We start from the raw sequence: 23860 nt of genomic DNA, 5'->3' as shown, positions 1-23860 counted from the left end.
CGTTTTAAAAACCGAAACCAAAGAAATGAAAGGAGGGAGGGAACTTTCTGCTTTTGAATGTTAAGAACAGATTACATATTTTTCGTGTGACTTCTAAACGACTTTATCAGTTAAATAATTCTCTACATTTATGATACGGGCCATTCTTCCTACTGAAGTTAAAAGCCGATGGAAATGTGTCTGCCAAGTATTCCCACTTCAAAAGGAAAGGTCCTGGTGCTTTGATGTGAGCAACACCTCATCCATCTTTCTGCACAGTAGAGTTCATGCCCATCTAGGCTTTGTGATAGCCTTTGAAAGCACGCCTCCTTTCTCTAAAGCCTTGGGGCAGGTTTACTCCACACAGCTTTTTGGATCAGGGATAATGATAGATCTTAGACAAAGTGTTGGGTACAATAACATCTATTTTACGTTAATAGTCTTACTGGATTTGTGATGAGTACTTCCTACAAGAACCATCCTTTCTTTCATCTTGTGTGTGACTTTCCAAGGCCGGGAAAAGCCCTACGTGTGAATTACCCCTATCATGCAATGAAATATTTTGTTCAAGGAAATAAAATTCAGAGTAAATGAGGAACTAGGTTTCTATTTATAGAAACCTATTTCAAGTACTTTAAAAAAATATTTTGCAAATCCAAGTACACTTGGAATGTATCACCCTTTTTGGATACAACTGTTAAAAGCAGGAGGTTGTGCTCTGCCTTTTGAAAAAATAGTGACAAGTTTTAAGGTAGTGATCACAAATGAGATGAAGAACAATCCAAAGAGGATGGTTCTTATGTCTGAGGAGCCTGATGGGAGGCAGGAGGTGAGGTCAAACACACGTGCCAGCCAAGGAACGTGGACTTGAGCCCTCGAAGAGCCCTAAGCAGAGCAGGAACAATTACTTCGGTGGCCACGTGGAGAATAGACAAGAGGAACAAGGCGGCGGGCGGTTCACCAGGAAATGTAGTGTGTTAAATACAGCACTGAGGGTTGGCATGAAGACAAAGGGACAGGTTCCATAAGTATTTAGGCGGTAAAATTCGTGTTTGGGCGACAAAAAGGGAGAAGGTGAGTTTTATCCCTTATTGTCAGCGTGCCTGGCTTATCTCAAGGGCTCAAGGTAGAGGCAGGTAATCAACGACTACATTTCCCATAGTCCTTAGGGCAGGATCGCCTTCGTTTCCCAGAGGGCTGTGCGATGTTCGCCCTCAGCGTCGTGGAAAAAAAGGCAAACGAGAGGGGATGTACTCTTTAACGTTGCTTTATAACCAAGTTTCCCATCCTTCTCTCTTCTATCCCTCTTCTCTGTCTCCAATGCCTCTTTTCTTTGGGCTTCAGGAGCCCAAATACCCCGGGACTCGTCTCCTGGGCAACGTTACCGCTTCGTTACCGCGCGACCACAAGCGGAGTGTGCTCGGAGCCTTCTGGGAAATGTAGTTCGGCCACCCCGGGGCCCCGGCCCAGACTAATGGCTCTGCCTCCTCGGGCCCCAGAACCAACGGCTGGATGTGCGGTCACGTGACCGGCCCGTCTGGAAGCCGGGGGAGTGGGGGCTGTTCTGCGCAAGGCCACCGGCAGGCCCAGGCCGCGGACGGTCGCAGAGCCGGCGCCGGCCCGTCTCCGTGGTAACCGGCTCGCCGCAGAGGCCTCTGGGAATTCTAGTTGGGCGGGGTGGGGCCCGCGCCGCTGCCGTTAGCGCTCGCCGCCGCGGTGAGAGCGGGCGCGGTAGCCGCAGCCCGGCCCGGCCTTTGGCGGCGAGGGTTCCCAGCGTCCGGGGCGGGCTCCTCCGCGGTACCGCAGCCACCGAGCATCCAGGCAGGTGGGCAGCCGCCCGGAAGGGCGAGGTGGCGGCCCCATCCGCCTCGGGCACCTCCCCGGCCCGCCCCCTCCGGCCCGGGCGCCGCCCCTCGGCGGGTCTCCCGAGGGTCCCTGGGAGGGAGTATTTGGGGGCGTTTGCGTGGACTCACACGGTGCATCGTAGTGATGTGAGGGGTGTCCGAGTGGATCCAGTCCAGTCCTGTTCCGTTAGAGAAGCGGGAACCAGGCCCGGGGAGAGCCGATGATTTGCCCCTAATGCAGGACCGGTCTCGGGGCTGCCTGCGCACCCCTTTATTTCCAGCGCGAGGCACAGTGCCTGGCACGGAGCAGGCGCTCGAGCGTTTGTTAAGTGTCATTTCGTTCTTAGACAAACACTTCAACAAGTAAATTACAAGATAAACAAGATTCTTTAAGAGGGAAATGGACCTGTAGACCAAGAGATTTATCAGCCAGATGCAACGTTTATACCTTGTCCAGATCACGATTCTAACAACCAACCGTGAAATTTTTTAAAAATGAGGGAAATGTGAACATTGATGATATTTAAGGAATTATTCTTTAGAATTTTTAGTTGCGATAACGCTATTGGGGTAATGCTTTAGAAAGGAGAAGAGTTTTAGGACACACACTGCAGATTTTATGGATGAAATGATGTGAGATTTGTTGGAAAAATGTCCAGTGTGGTGGGGGGGAGGCGAGGAGCAGAGGAAAGGCGATTGGCTGAGTGTCCATAAGTGCTAGAGATGCGTGCACGGAGAACACTAAACTATTCTACCATCATATATGTTCAAAACATATTACATATGTTTTTTAAGTGTAATTTTAATCCTGTCTGCTAGAGATACATGCTGAGTTATCTATCAGAAAAAAGGTCTGATGTCTGGGATTTGCTTAAAATACTACACACACACACATACACAAAGAGTGGTGGGGCATGAAGGAAGCAAGAATGGCAGAAAATGAATGGTGTTGGAAGCTGGGAGATGGGTACGTGAGAGTTCATTGTATTTATTATATTCTCTTTAGTGACATTGAAAATTTCCATCATCAAGGAGTTTTGTTTAATTTTTTAAAATGTATTTTATGTGTTTCAGAAAGTTTTTGAAATATAAAGAAGCATTTCTCTGAAATTTAACCCTCCCACAGTACAAGTGACCTTCCTTGGGGACTTTTCCAGCCAAGAATGATCACAGCCGCGAGGGGGTCTGTATCCTTGGACCCCCAGGCCCCTCAAAAGCAGGACAGAATTGTGGTGGTGAAGGTGGAGGCAGAGGGCCACTTTATCCTCGCAGCCGGGAGCTGGCCCACTCGCGCTTCAGACGGTTCTACCACCAGGAGACCAGGAGATTTGCCACCCGGTGAGGTTCTGCGATGTCCCCATGAGCTCTGCCACCAGGGGCTGAGGCTGGAGAGACATCGCAAGCTGCCCATCCTGGAGCTGCTGATGCTGGAGCAGTTCCTGGCCATCCTGCCCCCGGGGCTGCAGAGCTGGGGCTGGGAGCGCCCCTGGGCCGTGGAGAGGAGCTGGCTGTGACGGTGAGAGCTCAGTGAGCCAGGCCGGCGGGTAGGAGAAGAGAGAACTAATGTGTGCAAATAGGGAGGGTCGGTCCTCCGAAGAAAACTAAGGCCCAAGCCATTCTCACCCAACACTGCGTCTCTCCATTCCTCTTAGCTCTTCCCTTTGACCTTTGGGGCATAAATTAGACATTGGATGATTTCCTGGGGTGGTTTTTTTCTCTGATGTTCTGATTCTCATTGTTACTTGGGAATGCTTCCTTTAAATCGTTGTTTAAACCCCTGATTTTTAAATCATACTCTACAGAAACTAAAATATATACTCTTCTTCTAGAATACAGAATTAAGTACAAGTTTCCCGTTTCTGGCTGAACCTCCCACTCTGGGTGCTCCATTTCCACTGACTTCTTGGGACGTGGAGAGAAGTAAAGGCCGACTGTGTCCCTTCTGTTAGACTAACCGTGGGGCCCTGAGGCGTGTCGTCTTTCCACATTCTGTTCTTAGCAAGCTTTTATCTCTCGGAACACAAATCCAGCAGACGCCTCGGCCTCATCCTCATGAGGGACCGTGAGCGGGGGCCACCCAGCTCTGTGGCTCCCAGATTCCCGCCCTCAGAGACTGTGCGAGATCTGTCATGTGTGTGTTGTGTTCAGCTGCTGAGTTTTAGAGTAATTTGTTACGCAGCAATGGAAACTGATACAAGTGTTCTAACAAAGGATTTGGGTATGGTTTCCAGGTTTTAGAAGCCAACTGGGAGAGGTAGGTTGGATTCAGAAAAATGAATTTCTGGGCTGTTCTCATGGCTTTTGAGAACGACTGGACAGAATATTTGAAACTAGGACATATAGGGAAAAATTTAGGAAATGTCATATCAGTAGATTCAAATTATATTTAATGTAACTCAGTTTTTTAGGTTTTAAAATTATTTTATCAAAATTTAATTTGAAACCATTAAATTGTACATTTTAAATATATGCTTTTTTTTTTTTTTTTTTTTGCTGAGGAAGATTCACCTTGGGCTAACATCTGTGCCAGTCTTCCTCTATTTTGTATGTGGGTCACCACCACATTATGGCTGATGAGTGGAGTAGGTCCACGCCCTGAGAACTGAACCCCAGCTGCTGAACCGGAGCGCACCAAACTTAACCACTAGGCCACAGGGCTGGCCAAATAGATGTAATTTTTTCTTTTTTTTCTTTTTTTTTTTTTGAGGAAGATTAGCCCTGAGCTAACCACTGCCAGTCCTCCTCCCTTCTGCTGAGGAAGCCTGGCCCTGAGCCGACATCCATGCCCATCTTCCTCTACACGTGCGATGCCTACCACAGCATGGCTTGCCTAGTGGTGCCATGTCCGCATCCGAGATCTGAACCGGTGAACCCCGGGCTGCCAAGAAGGGGAACGCATGAACTTAATCGCTGCACCACTGGGCCAGCCCTAGATGCAAGTTTTAATTCTCAACTATACTTCAATAAAGCTGGGCAAAAATTTTTTAAATAAAATAAATTTTTAAAAATTTACATTATCTCTGGGAAATAGGATTATGAAGGACTTTGAACATTTTTATTAAATATGTAATGTTTCTTTTTTGCAATGAACTGATGTTGCTCCGTAATCAGAAAAGAATAATTTTTAAAGAAATATGCTGGAGGGAAAAGTCTAACAAGACATCTTCTAAAAAAAAAAAAAAAGCAAGTAATTTCCTTTATTTCCTTTAAAGCTCCCAATTTTCTTAATTGTCTTCAGGACCGGAAGTTTCCTGGGGGCAGAGGGCACCTCCACCAGCGGCACAAGAACCACCACACGTCGCCAGCTTCAGCCAGTGAGACCCAGTTCAAACGCGGATCTTGGGAGCTCCACCCCCTCCAAGCCAGTGGTAAGAGGCAGCTTCCCCTGGGGAGGAGATTGGGGTCCTCGTTCCTTCTTCCTGGGTCCTCCTGTGCTGAAAAGCAGGACAGAACATCACAGCTTACAGATCTGTGCTGGGAGCCGAGTGTGATCATTGAACTAGCATGAGACCATAAGTGTGGAATGTAGAGAGGTACTGAGGTCATTGGAGGACAAGAAACAGAATGGAACCCCTCCGTCATCTCAGTCATCCACAGGGGCCCCTGCCAGAGCTGAGTGTCCCTGTGGTGTGGTAGCTTTTTGGCCAAACCACGCTCCATGGTGTGGCTCACAGAGACCTTTCTTGACAATGAGATGATCTTGTCTTCTTCCCTCCATGTAGTCTGTACTCAGCGTTTGGAGGGAACCCAGGAGATCAAGTCACCTTGTTGGGTTTATGGAGGGGCCCTGCTCCAGGGCAAGGCAGGCAGTTGGGAATCAGGAGAACAGGCTCAATGAGGCATCTCCCCAGCGGGAGGGGGCAGCCGGCAGGGTGGAGGGGCTGGACGCGCCGCTGTCTCTCCCTCAGAGAGGAGTGGTTCCATCGCTGTTTCTGTTGCTGTAAATTCTCAGAACTCAGTACCTTCCCTTGTAACAGGACTATAATGCTCCTTGCAAAGCCAAATATCCCCCACCAGGGGGTGCTGTTTTAGACCAGCAGTGCCAGCCTGGCCTTGCGTGAGCACCGGGGGCCAAGAGTTGACCTCCCAGATTTGGACGTGTCCATAGACACCTAGTCGGGGAGCATCAGGTCCCTTCTCTTGGGAGTGTAGTTTGACTGAAGAGCTCCCACAATGAAATAAGTGACACACTCACAACTTCTAGCATCTCCTGTCACTGTTGGGATCCATGGGACACAGAAGGCGGGGAGGCCAAGGCAGGGATGACATTCATCTGGTGCCACCAGCACGGATGGACGGGTTGTGAAAGTATTGAAACGCTTCTAGACTGGTTGGTAAGCAGCTGCCGCTCTGTCCCTGAGTGCCCTGCCAGCCCTTTGGCCACCCGGTGATGCCCCTGATCTGCAAGACCTTCCCAGGGTCCACCCTTTAATGGTTATCACCAGGTCCCACCAGAGGTCTCCAGGTGAGACCAGCATCTGTTCTAATCAGTCAGTCTGGCCCTACCAGTTAAGTGTTTGTAACATGCTCCTTGGCCCCTGCCTTGTGGCCCGTGCTCGTGAGGGACAGCTGAGCAGCACAGAGCAGCAAGACGGGCACTGGAACCAACTGGATTCGGGTGCTGCCTCCGCTGCGTACTAGCTGTGCCGTTTGGGGCAAGTCCTTGAACTTCTCTGAGCCTCAGTTTCCTCATCTGTAAGCGTCAAATAAAATAATAGATGAGAACGTACTTTGTAAACTACAACGTGCCCCCATGTAAAAGTTATTTTTTTATTACCGTTTATGACATCTATGAGTCTTTGTCCAACACGGGACCGCACCCTCAAAGCCAGCGTTCATCCCTCGGCCTCCGCTTGTTCCTTGTACCCTTTCTGCAGCTACTTCAACCTCTATCCCCTGCCGCCCTCCAGGGGACGCCCAAGGACTCCATTCTGCTGAGGTCACAGCCTTGGCCCCCCTGGGACAGTGTCCTCAACCACCTGCCCACCACGCCCTCTTCCTGTGTGGCCAAGTCATTCTCCCAGAAGCTTCCTTAGACTTCCCCTCCTGTCACCCCACTACCAAGCTTTTTCCTCCTCCTCTCCCCAGATTTGTAAAATAATAATTTGAGAGGTTTTCGTTAATATAAAAGGAATACATGTTTGTGACAGAACATTGGGAAAATACAAATATGCCTGAAAGGCAAATGGAAGTAACTCATAATCTCACTGTATATATACTATTTTATAAGCTACTGTAAAAATATATATGATCATGAAATTCTTTTACAGCCTCATTTTTCATCGTGGTGTCACATGCCGCCGTTCATGTCATGGGTCCCCTGTGATCGGCAGGGGTTTTATCTCCACAGCCACCTTTGCACAGCAATAATATTTGGATTCTCTCCGTCTGGGTTCCGATGGTGACCTCAGGACTGAGGACGGCTTCAGCTCAGATCAGGAACTTGCTGAAGGAAGGCCTCCCCAGTGACTCAAGCAGACTCCAGGGAAGCTCTACAGGCGCCAGAGCTGGGAGGCCCGCAGAATGTTCCAGGCCCTTGGGCCGCCTCAGGGAACCTCCCAGAGAGCAGGCCGAGCAGCCATCCTGCCCAAGAGAGGAGTTTCAAGCAGGAGAGAGAAGAGACAAGCCATGAAGGTGACAAGTGACAAGCCTGCAGGCCAGGTGAGCTCCTGGTTCCAGATTAGAAAAGATGTCTGGGCAAAGGCCACAGCGATGTCACACGTGTGGCTGTGGTCGAGCAGACACAGCCCTCCTTCAGCATCAGAGCCCATGCGGAAGAGAAGCCTCAGGTGTGAGCGAGTGGAACCGACTTCCAGATCACCCAGAGCCCGTGTGACAGGTCAGGAGGCTGTTACTTTGATGAGAAAAGGAGAGAGGCGGGACCACCATGGCCCTGAGCAGGGAAGCTGGTGTGTGTGAGCTGAGGGGCACGAAGGACACAGCTAGACACGGTCCCCAAACACAGGCCTTCTCTGCGTGGCTTCGTCACCACCAGGTGTGTGCTCCCCAGGTGCCGAAGGGCAAGGGAGCTGGCCCGCTCAGCCACTCGTCACCAGGCCACTCAGCTCCCACATCAGCCACCTGGCCTCCACCTTAGTCCCTTCTTACGCCACTTTTCTGTCACTTCTGCTCTTTTGTAAGAAACATAATACATTTTTTCTCTTCTCAACAAGCGTAATACATGTCCATAACAGACACTTTTAAAATACATGTAAACAAAATGAAAAAAATCTAGTCACCTATTCCAGAATCACGGGTAACATGGAGTGTCTTTCTAGCATTTCTTCCTAAGCATATATATACATTTTCTCCATTTTTCAGGTTTCTCTAAAAAAAGAGGTAGGGAACCTCCCTGCAGTCCGACTTCCTTTCACCTGGGAGCCGAGAATGGGAACCAAGAGAAGCCTGTGTCTTGTGGACCCCGCCCTGGCGGCCTCAGGAGCAGGACCTCTTTCGGCCACCAGAGGGGGGTGTCTGCTCACGCACGTCTGTCCCAGTTTTCTCCTCGGGTCCAGGAATGGGCAGCTCCCCTGGAAGCCACCGTGGCCACTCCTCGCTTTATTGCTCATTCTGCTCCCTGCCCCCCCGGGAAACCTTCTTGGTTCCTGAGGAGAAACAGACCGAACTCCCAGGCTCCCTCTGGACCACGTCTGCCCAGATTTCCCGCAGCCTTGGACAGCTCTCCTCGCCGGTGCCGCCTTTGGGCCTCAGAGGGAGGGGATGAACTGCTTCCCGTTGTTCTCAGGGTCGAGTCCCGAGGCCCTGGACGGCCCGGCCCCTCTCTGTTCCTCCCCCCCTCCCTCCACGTTGGGCTCCGTTTTCCTCACTTACACTACACTGGCCATCTTCCGGCTCCGTTCACTCTGTTCCCTCACCAGCTGACCCTCCCGCGTGTTGCTCTCGGGAAGGCGCCCCCCAGCCCGCCCCAGGCAGATGCTTGCTGTTCCAGGGCTGAGCTGACACGCTGCTTCTTCCCGGGAGTCGCTCCCAACCCCGCGAGTCTGGGATACGGGATTCTCTTCTCTGCTTCCTGGGGCCCAGGAGTTCTTTCAGAACTCGTAGCATGCTGGGTTGTCTGCCTCCTTCTAGAGTAGAAGTTCCAGGAGGGCAGGGACCGTGTCAGTCTTACTCGTGTCCCCAGCACTGACGCACCCTTCCCGGCGCTCCGCAGGGCTCAATGAAGATCTGCTAAATGGGCGCATGAATGAGTGAATGCAGGAATGAAGGAGTGTGCCTTTCCCTGGTCCCTGAAGTAGAGTCTCCGAAAGCCGTCCCCTTCTCTCCTTCTGTCCCCTTGCCCTCCCAGTTCGCCAGGTGCCTCTCATTGTCCCTACAACTCTGGAAACAGCCGGAGGAATCGCACACTAATGGCCCAGTTCCCTCCCTTGTGTGGGGCAGACAGTGGGGTTTGGAGCGAGATGGACTGAGCTTCAAGTACTCTGCCACTTAATAGCTGTGCACGCACCTTATTTTCTTTATTTACAAAGTGGAGATAACAGGTCCCAGGCCGTTGCTCTGAGAAACCCCGGGCCAGCTCGACATGTGGTGAACAGCCATTACGCCCGCGTTCTTTCTCCCTCCCTTCCCCGCGCTCTCTCCTACGCCCCCTCCGAAGCCTTGGGCCACAGACACCCCTGCAGTCCAAAAGGTGCCACTGTCTTCCTGATCCCCTCTCTCTTCCCCGAGGTTGTCCAAGCCACTTGTTGCTGACACCTCCTTCCTCCCTGTCCCTTATCCCCAGCACAAATGTTAATGTCAGCTACAGAGCAGAGTAGAAGCTGAGAAGACACTTGTTGAATGAATGAACCAGTCACCGCGTCCTCCCCTGCGGCGTGTTTGCCAGTTGTCAAACGTGTAAAGTGGTCGCCAGCCCGTTGATGGGCAGGGGCCTCCTGCCATTGGACGACTCCCGTGACAGGTTGGGCACGTGTGAAGACACAAGGCCGAGACTTTACTGAAGAAAGAGGGGGAAGGAGGAGGGACGACGAGGAAACACTGTGGCCCTGGGGAAAAGGAGACCACCAACGTCAGCGGAGCCCGGGCCCTTCTCTTCTGCACAGCATTAGGTGCCCCTGTGGGTGGACCCCAAGGGTTACATGTGCACGACTGTGTCACGGAGCAGACTCTCCTACAGGGTGTCTGCGATCCCCGCAGCCACAGTCTGTCTTCCCGTGACTTGTACTAAAAGTACAAGTTCCAACAAAAGTGCTTTCTAGATTCGCCCCTTCGTGGTGTCTGTCTCCTGTGGGAACGTGTCCTGTCACACGTGCTCTGAGGCCCCTCTGACAGTCCCCCTCAGGCCCCCCGTGGTCGCCTGTGTCTGGTGAGGTCGAGCACCTGCAACAGGTCCCTCATTCGGGACGACACTGGCCCTCTCTCCGCTCGGAATCTTCCAGTGATGAATAAGGACTGATTTCTCCTCAAAGGATCGCCACCCCCAATTCATTACGCCTGAAAGACTCAGCTCCAGAACAGCTCATGTGCTGTCAGTGAGGTTCAGGCCCTCTCGCTCCCCTCCCTGGGGCTGTCAGCTCCTCCTCGTGACACCCCAGAGGTCGAGCTCTGCGGTGGGGTCACCTTCGTCTGTACCGGGGCCTCCCCCATGATGTCCTCAGAGGATTTTCCTGCCCTGGGGCCATTCATGGGGAGTCTCTCTAGTATCAGGAGATGGGTGGAAATTTTCCCTTACTCAGAATATTCAGAGATTTCCTCTGCTGTATGAATTCTTTGATATTCTGCCAGAATTTGGCCCACATGTCTGGCCACGTGTATCCTTCCGGTGGAGCGAGGTGTGGGCTTAGAGTCTGTGGGTTCCCAAAGGGGTGTCTTCATCGGCATGCAGCCTCCGGATCCTGGCCTTTGGGGGCAGCAGTCCCGGGCCAGCCCCCACTGGTCGGCTCTGGCAGGAGGGCTGAGCGGTGGTGTTGACAGTCTGTCCTCGGCCTGGCCTCACGCTGTGATGACACCACAGGAAATGAGAGTGTCACAATCCCCACTTCTGAGAAGCAAAGCTCTGTGCACGAACACGCCGGCCTCTGGCTGTTTCCTCTTGTGATTACAGCAGTGAGAGAGAAGGGAACGTGGCGGTTGAGCCCTTTTCTTTACGAGGGGAGTGATGAGCGAACTGTGTTCTGAGCACCGTGCTCATTGCTCACGGCCAGTTCCCCCTGGAAGGCAGCCCCTGCCACTCCAAATTCTGCCCATCCTCCAGGCCGACCCAAAGCCCCCCTCTTCCCTGAAGCCTTCCTGAGACTCTGGGGACCTGCAGTAACTCCCAGCCCGCACTTCCGGGCCTTCACTGCCCATAAAACCCATTGCACACACATGTCGTGTTCTCGTTCTTTGTGACCTATTTTGCCTTTTTCTTCTCAAACAGACTTAAAGGAAGCTCTCTGAGGAAGAACCGCGTCTTGTCCTTCATATGTCTGCGGCCGCTCTGAGCCTGAGAGACTCAGGACGGTCTGTGGCTTGGCCACTGTGTGCGGCTGCGGACCCTGCGATTGAAGCAGACAGATCTGTGGTTCAGGGCAGTCGTGGATGGAGATGCAGACGTAGTCTGCCTTCCCTGGACGGTTGTCGGTCCTTCTCTTCCAGGACACACGGAAGGAAGGTGATCTTGTCCCTCCCGCCACCCCTTCCCCCGCCCCCCAGGCCGGTTGGCCATGTTGGCCCTGATACTCAAGGTTCTGGATGCGTGGTCCCCCTGCCTCAGCTCTGCCTGGAGACGTTGCCAGCCCCCACGCTCTGTGCTAATCCTGGGCGTGACCTTGGGGTGGAGGAGGCAGGGAGCAAGCAAGAAAGCAGTATTGTTGCAGGGCCGTGTGGTTAAGTATGGCTGGTTCAGAGAGCACCTTCAATGTCAACTTGGCGCTCTTTGAGGGCACAGCCTATGCCTGAGGCGTCTATGTCCGCATGCCTGGCTCAGCACCAGCACGTAGTAGGTACTCATCTGGGGTGGAGCAGGAGTATGCTTCTGTAGTCACCAGCAACCACGGGGGTCACGAGGGAGCGAAGAGAACAGATGTTAGTGACTGGCCTGAAGTCCCGCCTGTGCCTCCCCGGCCCCTGAGGGGGACAGCATCCCCTCGGACTATGGTGAAGTTCTGGGGTCCAAGCAAAAACGCAGAAAAGGCCCCTTGTCTTTTGTTAGCTGCAAAATCTCCATCTCCCCTCAAAAAAGGGGACCGATTCTGTGTATGCATTCAGTTTTCCGTAGCCTTGGAGCTCTCTAACTGTCTTTAAAAGCTAATAGGTTAGAAATGTTCTCGGTGGGATGGTGAGAGCTGGTCCCTAAAGTTGGCAGTCCCCATCAGAACTGCATTTCCTAGGAACCCAGGGCTGCTTCTCAACAGCTGACCCTTGAACCTGGTGCAGTCAGGAGCGGGTCACTGAGCCTCAGGGAAGGAGAGTGAGGTGGGGCCCTTGCTGGCGGCCTCTTCGTCTGCTTTCCACAGGCCTCGGAGCTCACCCCGTCGTCTCTGGGCAGGAGGACAGCTGGTCCCCGGGTTTTTGTGCCCCGGCCTTGGTGGACCATGGCTGGGATGTCATTTATGGTGGGTCTCCAGAATACCCTCTCAAAGCGCTCTCCTAAGACCAAATTGAATAGAAATTATGGAAACGGGTAGAGGAGATCGAAATGGATCCAATTGGAGACTGTCGGGAGCAGGGGCCTGGAGGGACGGGTGGCTCTGAGCTCAGCGCCCCTAGGGAACTGGTGAAGGCTGCTCCTCAGAAGCTGTTCCAAAGGCTTCTGGGAAACTTGCTCGAGAAACTAGGTCAAGAAGGAAAGCCGTAAAGTGCTTCACGGTGTGTAAATACACCCCCAATCCCATTGCCCCATGCAGAGGACACCAGTAGAGTCCCCGTCCTGACCAGCCCAGCCAGCCTCTGTGCGCTGGCAAGCTGCTCTGCTCCCTGGGCCTCTGGCCCCGCTCACCGAGAGGCTAACACTGACCAGTGCAGCAACTAGGGGGCGTGTAGTGCTGGCTCTGCCGCGTGCTCCCCGAGCAGTATCTCATTTCATCCTCCCAACAGCCCTGTGACATGGGAGGTTTCTCTCCTCGTGGTACAAATGAGAAGGTAAGACTCAGAGAGGTTAAATAACTTGCCCAAGGTCATGCAGCTAACAAGTCGAGGGGCAAGCATTCAAGTCCAGGTCTGACCCCCCAACGCCTTTCAAAGTCCTAGTTTGCCCGTGGCAGGACTTGTAATTCCGTGCACCGGACTAACCAGTCCACTTTCCATCCTATTAACTGGCCATAGTGAAATGGTCCTGCTTCCACACTCTCTTCTTCAGCCTGTCAGGGCCGCAGATGGTTTCTCAGAGGCCAGGAGCGGTCAGGACGGGGCGCTCCCATCCCTATTAAAGCCGTGTTCATGAGGAACGTCAGGCTTTCTGCCGGCAGCCCCTGGAATTTCTGCTGTGGGAATTCGGGAGATCCTCGAGTCATGGCCCGCTCAAGAATCGGTGGTTGTGTCTCAATTCTGTAAGTCAGGTATTCGGGCAGAGCAAGGCAGGAACAATTTAGTTCTGCTCCGCCCTGTCTGAGCCTCAGCTGGAGTGGCCCCACTGACTGTATTTGACTGGGGCGGTTTGACTGGCCATAGGTCAGAGGCCTTGCTTCTGTCTGCCAGCTGGATTCCTCCCCAGTTGTCCATGAGGTGGTCACTGAAGTGGGGCTGAAATGTCCAAAATAGCTTTTGCTTTCATGTCTCTGCTGCCTCTGCGTGCTCCCGTGAAGCCCCTCTCCACAGAGTAGCCTAATCTTACATTGTTGCTCTGGGCTCCACAAACCCCCTATCCATGCTCTTCTCTCCTCTCCTCTGCACCTGTCCCAGCCCACAGCCCGTGTGTGGGGAGCTGTCTCGTTCAGCCGCCGTGGCCATGGCTGTGTTGTACCACGCGACCCTGCTCTTTGCCCCTTCCCCCCCACCCCCACACCAGTCATTGGACCAGGATCCGTTACAGGCTGGCCAACGATTTTGGAAGTCACCTGACTCGAAAATACAAGGAAAAGCCAGTCAGACCAGCCAGAGTCCCCTTTTGGGAAGTTTGAATCAAAAAATCAGAGAGGATAGGCAGTGTGTGACAAGATGTCACGAGGGCAAGTAGGGCCTGGCTGGACCAGTGTGCTGGCCAGGATTAAAAGAAGATTAAATGAAGAAGAAAGTTAGAGGTTGAAGAAAAACAAAAACAAGCTCTGACTTGGAGAGGATACCCTTACCGGGGAGGGACCAGTGAGCCTGATTTTGGCAAGAGGATAGAGGAGGGAATGACGAGGGCAGAGCTGGGACTCTGTGAGAGGCAGAGAGGGCAGTCCGCCCGGGAGGCACCCTTGTGCCCCACAGCTCACTAGGTCCAGCCTCGCCTGTGTGTGTCATTGCAGCAGGCTCTTTACTTTGGTGTCAGTTGGCTTGCTGGTGGGCATGTGACTTCATTCTGCCAATAAAACTTATGAAGGAATAGCTGGGGGACCTTCTAGTAAGAATTTTGCTTTTTGATTAAAAGAGAGAGAGTGAAGAGGCCTGTCCGTTCTTCCTGCTTTGAACGTGGATGTTTAAGGGCATGATACTTGGAGCTGCAGCAGCCATTTTGAGACCAGGAGGCAACAAGACCAAGGGAAAAACCAACATACCGAGGTTGTCTGAGCAGACAGACAAAAAGAGCCTGGGTCCTTGATGGTATTGTTGAGCCACTCCACCTGTCCTGGAACCCCTATTTCCATTCTTATTGATATATTCGTTAAATGTCTTTATTTTGCAAGCAGATTTCTGCTACATGCAGCCTAAGGCAGTCTTAACCAGTACAGCACTCCTCTGACCTCTTCATCCTCTAACTCTGAACAACTCCTTCGAGCCCCGTGGTTCTTGGTGTAGCTCCAAATAGAAAGTCAGCCCAAGTTCAGACTTTGGAAATCTTACTCATATGGTAGGAAATAAAAGTCAAGATTGCTCACAGCCAACAGAGCAATTCTGGCACTTAGCCCTGACCCATGGCCCCTACAGGACACAGACAAGGAAAGAAAGGTAGGTTAAGGAAAGTTCTAGATGCATGAGTCTTCTAAAATGGGGCTTCATGATGAACTTTAGGAAGAAGATCAGTTTGTGTATTGGGCTCAAGGATTCATGTCTGAGATGCAGAACGTAAGTACAGGCCAGAAAGCCATGGAAAGCATGCGGAAGGAGCCGCAGTGGCTGCCTGGAATGGGCAGGTGGTGGGCGGGTTGGATGACTCGTGCAGAAGGAGGCCAGTGAGCACAGCAGGAGTTTATGAGCTCCAAGTACCAGCTGGAAGGAGTTTATGGCAGCTAGAGTGAAACCGGTGGAAAATGAGGCCTTTTAGTTACTCCCCAGCCAGCCTGAGTGACACTGTAGATCCTTTTAGGAATGAGGTGCCCTGAATTGTGGCCGTCCTGTGTGTGGGCACGCCCATGCTCTTCGTTCTTTGTCTCTCTTCCACCACCCCCTTTTTTTTCTGCCATTTCTTCCTGTCTTCTCCAAGCAAAGCCAGGAGCCAGGATCCCTTCTACCTCAATGGGAGAGTGGATGTCGCGGGAGGCAAGGATGTCTTGGGAAGACTGAATCCTAGCCTGGGCATGGCGGTTAGGTTGGGGGAGAGAATGCAGTCGGTTGACAAGGAGCAGAGGAAGCTTTCTTCTGACCCACCTTTCATCAGGCAGTGTGGTTTTTGTGTTTCTTCAGCACAAAAAAATGTACCTGATCCTTCCCTCATGAAATGAGAAGTTGAACTCAAGAATGCTAGCCCTCCCTCTTTCAGTTTCTAGCTTTAGATACGTACCAGAGATAAACTGGCATCCTCCTCAGGTACCCCACAAAGACAGATTACTCCATTCCCTTCAGAACTCTGGAAAAGTCACCCACCCGGTTCCCATCTCGAGATAATCTTCAGCGGTATAGAGATGGGGCCCGTAGAAGTTCATCACATTAATGGGGCCCAAACATGGATGTGTTGCGATGATATTAGAATTTGCTGCCTCAGATTCTGCCACTAAGCCTCAGGCCTCAGCACAGTCCTTATGCGTACCTTATGGATACAGAGCCCGCGTGTCTTCTGGAGTCCTGCCCCAGAGGTCAAGACCAGGCCAACCCTTTTACCTACTACATTACTTAATTCATTCAGCAGAAATGTACTGAATGAATACCTAGTAGAAGTAAAAGTTAAGCTTATCAAAGCAGTGATAATATTAGGAAGATAAGTCATTAAAGACCAAAAAAATCCCGTGAGATAATCAGAGAAAGGAACGAACGCTTTGGTTGGGATGGAGAAAGCAAAAAGTTGAAATCCTTAGTTTGATAGGATTGATGCTTTAATGTGGAACTTAATAAGCCCTAAGCCCCCCGTAAAGTTTCCCCCTATATCACTAAGGATTCTCTGAAATCCAGCAAGGAAGAAACTGAAGGCTTTTCCTCATTCTTGACAAGCAAGCTTTTTCTCCAGTGTGAATTAGCCTGATTACTGACTAAATAATCGCCCGCAATCTTGACAACACGAGAGTCTTTCTTTCCTGAGTCCTCCCATGATGAGAAAGAGCTACACCAGCCCCACGTGATTTTCCACAGTGATTATGCTCCCAGGCTTCTCTCCAGGCTGGATGACCCTCCACACTTCCTCTAGATGATTCTCCAGCTTCATCACAAATGACCGGCTGAGTCCGGAGCAAATTAGCTGACGTTGTCTGCGGGTGGGACGCTGACTGAAGGTTCCTTCTCACCCATTGTGCTCACAGGGCTCCTCTCTGCTCTGAAATCCCAGATGTCTAATTAGCTCTGAGCACTGTCTGAAAGCATTTTTACATCCATTACGTGCATATGGTTTTTCTCCAGTGTGAATTCTCTGACGTTGAATGAGCTTTACTTTGCTGAAAGCCCTCACATTTATTGCATTTGTAGAGTTCCTATTGCATGTGAATTAGCTGCTGCCATGTGGTGCTGGGATGCTGGCAGATGCCTCCCGCAAACGGGGATTCTCTCCGAGATGAATGCTACAATGTTCAGTAGGATGGGAGCCCCGAGGAAAGCTGCCTGTATTCATAACAAAGATGTTCTCTCCGATATGAATACTGTAATACTGAATAAATTCTCAATTCTAAGATTTGGCCACACTTATCTTATTTTTGGGTTTTCTCACTTCTAAAGAATGTCAATAGAATCGCAAATTTTTCCCCTATTCATCACATTTGTGAGATGGGGTCCCTAATGGTTCTCTAGGATGTCTCCATATTCACAGACGTCTCCAAACTCAGGGACCCGGTCAGCATCCCACGGGGACCTTCTCCTTGTGTCCACCTATGATTCTACTGTTGCAGAAAGTTCCTGCTCGGGTCAGCTTGTTCTTGGTCCCAGTCTCACAATATGAAATTACAGAGAACGTAAATATCAACCATTCTCTTTTAAAGGACAAGAAAATTTATTGGACTAAGAATGAAAGTTTTGGGGAGAAGATTTAAAGATAAGAGTGACTTTGGGCAAACATAAAATGATGAGTGTGACAGACTGCTGGTTACTTATATTCGCTTTTTCTTTCTTAACCCAATTTTGGTTGTAGTGATGTGGATCAAGGCTGCCCCAGGTAGAGAAGCCCAAGGTGACCTGGATCTGTATGACCCCATGGATTTTATGGTGTGAATTAGGGCTGCCCCAGGGAGAGAAGCCCAGGGCATGCTGGCTTACATGCCGATCTATTTGACCAGATTCATATCTAAAGTTATACGACCACACAATAACCAGACCCCATCTGCACTGAAACCATTTAATGACTTTTTACACCATTTTTTCTTTTTCCAGTAAAAATAAGTCACGTACCCATGCCTTAGAAATTTAGCCCTAACCCTCAACACATTGCAGCAGCAGCTCTGACTGCCCATGGGTCCTGTTCCCATGCCAGCGGCAGCAGGAGCTCCTCTTGCCCGTGGGTCCTGTCCCCATGCAGCAGCTCTTTACTGCCCATGGGTCCTGTCCCCATGCTATTCCATACTATTCTCTAAATAAAAGAGCACTACTGCCAGACCTTGAGTGTCCAAGAAATCTTTCTTTTGACTCTTCGGCTCGCCGACCCTGCATCAGTAGCGAGAAATATACCCATTAAAAATACCTTTTCTAGTGACTGGGAGGGAGCACGTGGGAAGTTGCAAGGAGGCTGTTCTGGATCTGGATGCTGGTCAGACAGATGTGTTCACTTTGTGAAAATCCATAAGTGGTATACTTATGATTTCTGCACTTGATATGATGAAAAGTTAAAAAAAATCACGTCCCATCCTCCCATGCAGCCACGGGACAATTTTGGCAAATGAGACGTAAGCAGAATTGGGCTTCCAAGAAAACTGGTTAAAGGGAGCAGACTGGGGGGCAGGAGCCTTTTGCCTTCTCCCTTCCTGCCCCAGTTCTTCCTGCCGGATCCTGGACGTGATGCCTGAAGGTGCAGCAGCCATCTTCTGAGCATGTGGAGGAGGGCCACGTGCAAAAGATGGCTCAGTGAGCCTAAGGAATGTGCCTGGTCCCTGGTGGCCTTCAATTTCTCACCTCTGGAATTTTCACTTTTTTTAGTCTAGTGAGCGAGAAATGATTTACATTTGACTCTAAGGTTGGGCATCTTTTCCTGTGTTTATTGCATCTCCTTTTTTTTTCTATTTGTCTTTTCCTTTTTTCATTTGCAAAAGTTCTGTATTCATTGACAATATTAGCCCTTTGTATGTTAAATGTGTTGTAGATGTCTTTCCGCGTTTGTCATTTGTCTTGAGTTTTGTGTGTGTGTTTTAAACCAGAGGTTACTACATTTTTATTTTATGGCTTCTGAATTTTGCATAATGTTGATAGTTCTTTTCCTGCTCCAGGATTGTTAAAATGGTAATCCTTTTTAACAGTCCTTTCCTGGTTTCATTCTCTTATGTTAAAATCTTGGATCCGAGTGGAATTCCGTGTGATGTAAGGAAGGAGGTAAATGTCCAGCTGTCCCCCGTCACCTCCCAACACTGTCCAGGGAGTACCCGTCTCCCCCAGCTGCTCTGAAATGCTGCCTTGATCGTGTGTTCACTTCTCACTTGAATTGGGTCTTTTTCCTGAATCTCTACTTCATTTCTCTGCACCTGCTCTGGCACATCATTTCAACTGTTTTTCTTTATAAGTTGTTTTAATATCTGCTAAGATGACTCTCCTCAGTGCTGTTCTTTTTCAAGATGCTCACGGTGAAAATGAGGTGGATAAGTTGGAGTTGGTGAGAGTCACTCAGAGACCGATCCATGTCCCTGAGAGGGTCAGGTACATGTGGCCACTTGTCTACATGGCCAAGAAATTCAATAAAATGAAAATGGATGAAAGAAGAAAAAGATCACATTTGCCATGACGTCAGGGATTGCGCAAAGATTCCTTAATACAGAGAGCATTTTAATAATATCCTTACTTTAAGTAATCATCCTTTCACTCTGCAGTGTATGCCTAGAACCATTTTGTTAAAAAAAGTTATGTCTTCTCTTGACCATTACTCATATCCGGAAACTCAACATCAAATAAATTACGGTTCTGAGAAATACGTCATGAAAGCAAAAACAGAAAAGCGAGGATGGTCTTTCCTAATAGAAGAGGGCACCGTTCTGCGTCAAGTCCTAGTCCCTGGAAATGTGTGTCCTCGAGGTGACTGTTTTACAGGCCTCAATGTACTGTGAATGCTCCACAAGGCACAGACCATTCTGCCTGTCTTGCCTCGTCTGAAAATAGCCCCATCGGTGACAAAAGGACAAATATAATATTAACAATCGTGCTTCCCTTTTTGGAATTTAGGAGAGTCATGAGGAAATTATGTGTATTAAGTCATGAGGAAATTATCCTGTTAAAATAAGCTTTCCAGAGAAAACCAAAAGGATTCTATTTCTTCTGATAAATTTCCCTGAAACAGAAGCATTCATAATAATTCTGTTGATCTGATAGCTGCATATAATTTTAAGTTTTTCCTAAAAATTGTTATTTTAGCATCTGGAGGCCTCATTAGCACATTAGTTTGGAGCGCACGAAAGTATTAAGAGAACTAACCTCTCACATCCCGCCTGCTTGTTCATCTTTTCCTTGCTGCATAAATGCTTTATATTGGTGTAATGAACATTAAAGTGAAACGTTTGGAAAAATATGGACCCAGTAGAAATGAATTCCTCCAATAAGTCAATTTTTGTGATGGGAAAACAAGAAGTGATATTGTCTGTGCATGGTGACTTCCTTCCAAAGAATACAGTATAGAATGGGGGAAAAAGAGTAACTGTGCAGTGGAGAAGCCTGACAAACGCTACCTCAGCCAGGTGACGACGGTCAACGTCAACAGTGATAGACACGTTGATGATATGGACCCTTGAGATGAGGTGATGATGATGGCAGCTTTACCTCTGTGGTCTGTGTCCCCCAAACCCATAACACCGGTCTAATCAAGAGAAAAACATCAGACAAATCCCAACGGAGGGACATTCTACGAAATACCTGACTCCTCCAGTCTGTCAAGGTCATCAAAAAGAGGCCAACGCTAAGAAACTGTCGCATCCAAGAAGAACCTCAGAAGACATGACAGTTGTAATGTTGTGTCCTGGATAGGATCTTGGGACAGAAAAGGACATTAGGTAAAAACTAAGGAAATTTAGATAAAGTATGAACTTTAATAATAATACTGGTTCATTAATTGTGACCAATATACCATACGATGTTAGTAACAGGGGAAACTGGGTATGGGGTGTATGGGAATTCTCTGTACTTTCTTCGAAACTTTTCTGTAAATCTAAAACTAGTCTAAAATTTAAAAAAAAAAAGCTAAAAACATATGAAAGTATTAGAAGAGGTAGATAATGGTTACAGAAAGATGACACAGATGCAGTTTTCTCCATTCTTTCCACTAAGTACAACTAAAACTCTGCACATAAAGCATAACACAAATACAAGAAGACTCTGAAAGGTGAAGAGAAGAAGGGACCATCTAGAGACCTTGGGACTCAAGGAAAAACATGGCAATGAGTTCCCTGGATTATCTTTTTGCTTTCTGTGTATCCTGGATTAGGCACAGGAGAAGCCTGCAACTGAGAAAGCCCAATACGTGCAGACACACACACACACCCAAAAAAGCCCTAATCAAAGCCTGCCTCCTCTGCTCTGTCTAACCAAAGAACCAGGAAAGGGCAGCCCGTTAGGACAAACCTTTTTAACAATGTTCACCCTACTGCAGGCAAACACCATGGAAAAAACCACACCGCAGTCCCCCTCCCACCTCACAATCAGTGGAGATGGAGTGTGAGTGTGGACTCCCACTCTCACCTCGTGCTCATGGGGCACTCCTCCCCTTCCCACAGTGTCATCAGAGACCAAGTGGGGAGCTTGGACTTTCGTCCCTGCCCTGTGTAATGAGGCAGCATCCACTTTGCCCCACCAGTGTGGTGTCAGCAGAGGCCTGCTAAAATAGGTTTAAATAAGATTCAGACTCTCATAATACCCAAAATGTCCAGGATACAATAGAAAATCACTTGTAATATCAAGAATCAGAAAAATCTAAACTTGAATGAGAAAAGACAACAAACACCAACACTGAAGTGACGCAGATGTTGGCATTATCTGGCAAGAACTTTAAAGCGGCTGCCATAAAAATGCTCCAGTGAGCAATTATGGACATTCTTGAAACAAATGAAAAAACAGTCTTAGCAAAGGAGCAAAAGATTTATATCCAACGGAAATTTTATAACTGAAAAATACAATAACCAAAATTAAAGCTCATTTAATGGACTCAGAAACAGGATGGAGGTGACAAAGAATCAGTAAATGGAGATTTATCAATGGAAAGCACTCATACTGAACAACAGACAGAAAAATGACTGAAAAAAAAATTCACAGAGCCTCAGGCACCTTTGGGACAGTAACAAAAGATCTAACATTCATGTCATTGAAGTCCCAGAAGGAGAAGAGAGAGTGTAGGGCTGAAAGATATTAAACGAAATAATTGTTGAAATTTCCCCATATTTGGCAAAAGGCAGAAAACCGCAGATTTGATAAATGCAAAGAAATCCACACCAAGACACATAATCAAACTTCTGAAAACTAAAGACGAAAAGTCTTGAAAGCAGCTATAGTGTTTCTTGAAAGAAACAATGCATCACCTATAGGTATAATTTGAATGATGGCAGATTTCTCACCAGAAGCCATGGAAGCCAGAGGTGACACAACATTTCTCAAATGCTGAAAGAAAAGACCTGTCACCCCAGAATTCTATATCAAACTAAAATATCCTTTAGGAATGAAGGGAAAATCAAGACAGTCTCAGGTAGAGGAAAACTAAGAAAATTGTTGCCAGTAGACCTACCCTGGAAGAATGGCTAAAGGAAGTTCTTCAAACTGAAAGGAAGTGATGGAAGAAGGAAACTTGGAACATCAAGACTGAAGAAAGAACAACAATGGTAAAATTCTGGGTAGACATAATAGACTGCACTTCTCCTCTTGAGTTTTTATAATTATGTTTGATAGTTGAAGCAAAAATCATGACACTGTCTGATGTGGTTCTCATTGTATCCAAAAGAAATATTTAAGACAGTTATAAAGTGAGGGTGGGGGGGGGGAGCAGGTAGAGAGCCAAATCAGGGTAACGTGGTTAAAGCTACTGACACCAGTAGGCTGTTGTAGTAAGTTGCAGATGTGTAACTAACACCTAAAGCAACTAGTAAAAAAGCTATACACAGGATCAAAAGCAGTACAGATCAATCAAAATGGAATTAGAAAAAATGTTCAGGTAACCACAGAAAAGCATGAAGAGGGAAACAGAGGAATGAAAAACAGAACAAGCAGAGAACAAATAATAAAATGGCTGATTTAAGCCCCAACATATCAAAATTACATTAAATATACATGGTATAAAGATACCTGTTAAAAATAAAGATTGGTAGAATGGATTTAAAAACATGATCCAATTATATGCTGTATATAAGAAACCCACTTCAAATATATAGATACAGTATAAGTAGATTAAAAATAAAATGATGGAAAAAGATACACCATGCAAATATTAATTGAAAGACGGCAGGAATGGCTGTGTTAATATCAGAGGAAGTAGACTTCAGAGCAAAGAAAATTACAAGGGACAAAGAAGGACATTACATACTGATAAAAGGATCAATCCACCAAGAAGGAATAGCAATCCTAAATGTGTATTCACAGAATAACAGAACCCCGAAATGCATGAAGCAAAACTGATGAAACTGAAAAGAGAAACAAACAAATCTACAATTATAGTTGCAGACTTTAACAGCATCTTTTCGACAGTAGATGGAATTACTAGTCATAAAATCGGCAAGGTATAGAAGAACAACATTATCAATCAACGGGACCTAGCTGATATTCATAGAATGCTCCTCCCAGTAACAACTGAGTGTTCATTCTTCTCAAGTGCCCATGGGGCATTCACCAAGATAGATCATATCCTGGGTCATAAAACAGATCTCAACAAATTTAAAAGAATTGAAATCACAGTGTGTGATCTCTGGTCGTAATGGAATCAAACTAGAAATCAGTAACAGAAGATAGCAGGAAGATCTCCCAACACATGGACATTAATACACACGTAACAAGCTGTGTGTCAAGGAGGAAGTCTCAAGGGAAATAAATCACAATGAACCAAATGAAAATGAAGAGGCAACATGTCAAAATTTGTGGGACACAGCTAAAGCAGTCTGAGAGGGAAATTCATAGCACGAAATATTTACAGAAAGAGCTCAATAATTTAAACTACTACCACAAGAAACTAGAAAAAGAAAAGCAAAATAAACCCACAACAAAAAGAAGGAAGGAAATAATAAAGAGCTAAAATCAATGGAATGAAAAACATAAAAACAACAGAAAGGCAATTAAACAAAAAGCTGGTTTTTGAAAGATCAATAAAACTGATAAACCTCTAGCAAGACCAATAAAAGAAAGATACAAATTACCAATATGAAGACTATAACGCTGGACAGCCTCGAACCAGTGGATCTTAGGACAAGGAAGCAGACATGTGACAGTCCAGGCAGGAAGCC

The 23860-nt window shown here is 48.2% G+C and overlaps 1 long non-coding RNA gene across 6 annotated transcripts; it reads left to right on the top strand.

Moving 5' to 3' along the window:
- The first annotated feature begins 1526 nt into the window (after positions 1-1526).
- LOC106839295 (uncharacterized) lies at positions 1527-9294 on the top strand. Of its 6 annotated transcripts, none has more exons than XR_006513290.2 (5): positions 1527-1804; positions 2898-3339; positions 5062-5191; positions 7157-7484; positions 8145-9294. It is a non-coding gene; the product is annotated as an uncharacterized lncRNA (long non-coding RNA). The 6 variants fall into 6 exon arrangements; XR_011494147.1 differs by having other exon boundaries at positions 7094-7662; XR_011494144.1 differs by having other exon boundaries at positions 7157-7662; positions 8145-8668.
- The last annotated feature ends 14566 nt before the right edge of the window (positions 9295-23860 follow it).

The sequence above is a fragment of the Equus asinus genome, chromosome 14, assembly GCF_041296235.1.
Source record: "Equus asinus isolate D_3611 breed Donkey chromosome 14, EquAss-T2T_v2, whole genome shotgun sequence".
Lineage (NCBI taxonomy): Eukaryota > Metazoa > Chordata > Mammalia > Perissodactyla > Equidae > Equus > Equus asinus.
The sequence above is the reverse complement of the archived record's forward strand: the minus strand, read 5'-3'. Positions and strand labels throughout refer to the sequence as shown.